The sequence below is a fragment of the Megascapheus bottae genome, chromosome 3 (genome assembly GCF_031878675.1).
Source record: "Megascapheus bottae isolate mThoBot1 chromosome 3, mThoBot2.hap1, whole genome shotgun sequence".
In the NCBI taxonomy this organism is placed as follows: Eukaryota; Metazoa; Chordata; class Mammalia; order Rodentia; family Geomyidae; genus Megascapheus; species Megascapheus bottae.
In genome coordinates this window covers 34,765,237-34,770,145 of record NC_143511.1, presented here as the reverse complement: position 1 = coordinate 34,770,145, position 4,909 = coordinate 34,765,237, and positions in this window count along the sequence as shown.

Genomic DNA, 4,909 nt, shown 5'->3' with positions numbered 1-4,909 from the left:
GCTGGTCTGAGAGGGGATGACAGCAGACCACAAACTGGCCTGTGCAGGAATGAAGGAAAGACCTATGGAGAGGTGGATAGTTGTCACTAAGGATGTTGGCACTCAGGCCCACCAGTCACAGACACTGGTTGCAGCCCTACAAGCCCCAAAGGCCTAGGCACACTTTCAAAAGAGAGCCCTGGGGGATGGATAAGACCTGATCCCTCCTTCCCACTGGAAAGTCTTTCAGGCCAGACAAAAGGCCTAACTCCACCTAAAATACCCTGTTCCCAAGGAGCTACAATCGCCCTCAGGCCTTATATTCCCAGTTCCTAGAAACTGCTGCAGGCCCCAGCTCCTGGGCGTAGCTGGCCTAGCAGCATCTTAGCAATTGGCATGCCCCTGTCCTGGCTAGAGCCATCCAGCCGCCGCTCTTAAAGAGGACCTGCCCTATAATCTCTAGGGAGGGACAAGATACGGATGTTGAGACATTCTTTTTTTTTTTTTTTTGCCAGTCCTGGGCTTGAGCTCAGGGCCTGAGCACTGTCCTTGGACTTTCTCAAGGTTAAAGCTCTACCACTTGAGCCTCAGCACCACTTCCGGCTTTTTTCTACGTATGTGGTACCGAGGAATTGAACCCGGGTCTTCATGCATGCTAGGCAAGCACTTTAACCACTAGGCCAAACTCCCAGCCCTGGATGTTGAGACATTCTATGATGACTGCAGTAGTTATGAAAAAATTGGCATAGAACTGCTCCCCCAATTCTAGAGGCCACAGTCTAATCGCATGGGGAGCAACGGCCTATTGGCGGGAAAAACAATTGGAGCTACTAAAATTAATAAGGATCAGGCAAATACAAGTTTCAAATACAGGCTTCTTCATGATCTCCCTGCAGTAAATATGCTCACGGGAGCCACCCAACCAGGGCTCCCAAGTCTTTCATCAATTCCTAATAATTTGTATATTTATGCTATTGAGATAAAAGATTGCTTTTTTCTAGAAACAGTGGTTTTCCTTTAACAGCCTTTTCTGGAAAAGACACCCAGGTTTAAAGCAAAGGCCTCCGAAGGTAAGTAAGAGTCGGCCGACCACCCTGTATGTCTGTCTACAAAGTACACTGTGGGCCAAAAAGCTGGACGCAGCAAGCTCTGTAAGGCCTGGGTGGTCAAAGGATGCCTTGACCCCCTTCTGGATTTCTTGTCAGTAACAGGGCATGCCTGAGAGTCTCACCGGCAAGACATGTCTAAATAAGTTGTTTGGTGAGAACGTTCATCTGAGTTCATGTCTTGTGTTAAATGTATCTGATTGAGTCCCATTTTCTGCTGTAAGTCAATGTCTGGTTCTGTTTGAGAGTAGGTTAGGATGGCCTCTGCCGGCCAGCTACCAAGGAATAGAAATTTCCGTAGGGGAGGTGCCCCCTGAATTCCCGATTTCAGGGCCCCACAGTCTTTCCGTCACTCTGGTAGTTTAAAGCTAGGCATGCCATCAGATTTAATTATTTCTGGAAAATAAAAGTTTCTTCCCCACCTAGGGTAGGTCTAGGGCCTGGTATGGCCCCTCCCACTTGGCTACAGTTGAGGTGAGCCGAGGCCAGACAAGCAGCTGAAGGCTTAGTTTAGTTTCCTTTTTCCTAACAACCTGCTGAAGTGACAATCTGGGGACAGTTGGTGGCAGGACACAGACTTCAGTCTTAGTTCTCCTAGGTTTAAGACTCCCACCCAACTTTCATCTGCAGAAAATAATATGTCTGATATCAGAAACAAGCTCTGGAAGAATAAATTTCGGCTAAGTTGCCTTGTTAAAAAGCTTTGTTTTTAAAACCTGGTTGTCACCTCCAAGAATAAGATTGGCAAAACAAACAAACAAACAAAAAAAACCTCATGAAATGAAAATTTCTGGAAAATGAATGGCTGATATTAATTTTGCACACTTTAAGATCTTTGAGTATGAATGTGTGTGTGAATGGGTGTGAGTGAACATGTTCAAGGTTAAATTGTCAGCATGCTGTATAATACAATAGATGAGCTTATATTTGAAACACAAAGGCAAATGGGTAAATCTAAGTCTAAACTTCAAGAAAATTATTAGGTTTGAATGTTTTACAATGTCTCAAAGGATTATTGCATTGTTTTAAGAGGAACTGGTAAAAAGTATTTTTCTAAAGTAGAAAAAGTATTTTCTAAATGAAATCTGCATTTAAAAATCTGGTATTGTAATGCATAGAGCTGTTTACATTGTAAACATTGTAACTATTTAGCACAGAGGTATTAGGGAATTGGAATTTATTATCTTGAGTAACAATTTGGAGAGAAGTATCAGAATTTGTTTATCAATGTCAGAGGTGATGTGATTAGTGTTTCTTAAACTGCCCCCTAAAATGTATTAAATTGGGGAAAAGAGTTTTTAAAGGAATGTTTAAAAGTTTATCTCCGTAGGATTTGGTTTCATGCTACTGGATTGCAATTGGACGTATTTTAGAAAAAGAAGGAAACTAAGTCCAGACTTAGACTTTTGGTGTACTAAGGAAGTTTGTAGTTCTTGCATTAAGGAAAACTTATTTGAATTTAAACTGTTGTTGGAGTTCTAGGCAGTAATCTAGACTGCAAAAAAAAAAAAAAAAAAAAGCCTCTTCTTAAAGGAGGCCTGGAGGCAAAGGGGGGTTTCTTGGGCCCTTAAAGGTTTTTCAAATGCAAATAAAGGCTAAAGTGTTAATTGTTTAAGCAAATATCAGTAAAAGTTTTAAAGAACATTGGAAATGGGTTTCTGAACAAAATTTGAAAGTGAAGTTGTCCTAAATGTTTGTTTCAAGAGAGAGAAAGAAAAAAAGGAAACTTAGGACTACCAAAATGATTGCTTAATTGCTATTTAGCCTGCTCTTGTAAGTCTCCTTATAGCAACTTCCAGCTGGCCCATGGAGGATAGCAATCCTTATTCAGATGTAACTTTGGCTCTTACCAGGTTCCAGGTAAGATCATGCTCAGAGGCTATTTCTGTGTTGACCACCTTATTGTTTTAATTGGAGTAATGTGGCCTTTTGTAGGACTCATTGATCTGAAAGCTGCAGTTTCGAGCCAGCCCGGGCAAAGCAAAGTCCCTGTGAGACTGTGGTGTCTAATTTGCCAGCAGAATGCTGGGGCAGAGTTGCTTTGGAGCTCAAAGTGGCAGAGTGCTAGCCTTGAGCTGGAGAGTTGAGGGACAGTGCCCAGGCCCCGAGTTCAAGTCCAGCAACCAACAAAGTAAAATGCCAATGGGATGTTCATCCCTGTGTGGACAGACACTACTGGGACAAAAGAAATAAAGCATCCAGATGCAGAAAGCCTCTGCTTGGATGGTGTCAGATCCTAGAGTCACTCCTGCTTGGCCATTCAAAATTAATCAGAGCCGGGAGGTCATAGAACAGTTTGTAAGCATGCCTTACTAATGCCCATGCCTTTCATAACTGGGCAGCTGGGTGACCAGGCATGCTGGGATCCAGCACTCAGGGGGCAGAGGCAGGAGAATCCAGGCTCTATGCTTCCCACCTTGCTGGGATCACTGTCATATACTACCTCACTCTGTTCATTCATTCAGGTGGAGTCTTGCTAACTTTTTAATCCAGATTGACCCGGAACTTCAAACCTGCTGATCTCCAGTTTCCAAGTAGCTATGACTACACTGATGAGCTACTGCTGGAAGATTTCCTGTATTTAAGGAATGAATTAGAATAAGACAAGAGTGTTAGTGGGGGGCTGGGAGTTTGGCCTAGTGGCAGAGTACTTGCCTAGCATGCATGAAGACCCAGGTTCAATTCCTTGGTACCACATACATAGAAAAAGCCAGAAATGGTGCTGTGGCTCAAGTGGTAGAGCTCTAGCCTTGAGAAAGCCCAAGGAGTGCTCAAGCCCTGAGTTCAAGCCCTAGGATTGGCAAAAAAAAGAAGAGTGTTATTGGAACAAAAATTGATATAAAATTCTAAGCCCAGAGGCTGGGAGTTTGGCCTAGTGGTAGAGTGCTTGCCTAGCATGTACAAAGACCGGGCTTCGATTCCTTGGTACCATATACACAGAAAAAGCTGGAAATGGTATTGTGGCTCAATTGGTAGAACTTTAGCATTGAGAAAGACCAAGGACAGTACTCAAGCCCTGAATGGCAGGACTGGCAAAACAAAAAAAGTCTGAGCCCAGTGTGGTGGCTCACACCCGTAATCCTAACTGCTCAGGAGGCTGAGATCTGAGGCTCTTGATTCAAAGCCATCCCGGGCACTAAAGTCCATTCGACTCTTATCTCCAGTTAACCACTAGAAAACCGGAAGTGGCACTGTGGCTCAAGGGGTGGTAGCCTTGAGCTGAAGAGCTCAGGGACAGCAATCAGGCACAGAGTTCAAGCCTCATGACAGACAAAAAAAAAAAAAAAAAAAAAAAAAAAAAGCCTGAGGCTGGGAGTGGGGAGTGTGGCTTAATGGTAGAGTGATTGCCTAGCATGCTTGAACTCTGGGTTCCATTCCTGGGTTTGATTTTTAACAGAAAAAAACAGAAGTGGTTCAAGTGGTAGGGTGCTAGCGTTGAACAAAAAATGCTCAGGGACAATGACCAGGCCCTGAGTTTAAGCCCCAGGATTGGAAAAAGGAAAAGAAAAGAAAGAAAAATCTGAGATTGGCTGGACATCGGTGGCTCACTCAGGAAGCTGAGCTCTGAAGATCACGTCAAAGCTAGTTGGGACAGGTCTGTGTAGTGCTTATCGCTAATTAACCAGGGAAAAGCAGAATTGAAGGAGAGGCTCAAGTAGTAGAGTACTAGCATTATGTGGAAAAGCTAAAGAATAATACCCAGGCCCTGAGTGGTAGCCACAATAGTAGGGTACACGTGCACACACACACACAGAGATCTGAAATCAAGTCAGAGAGCTGGTCTTTGAGAAACTAAAATGCTACCTGATGGCTGGGATAGAGTC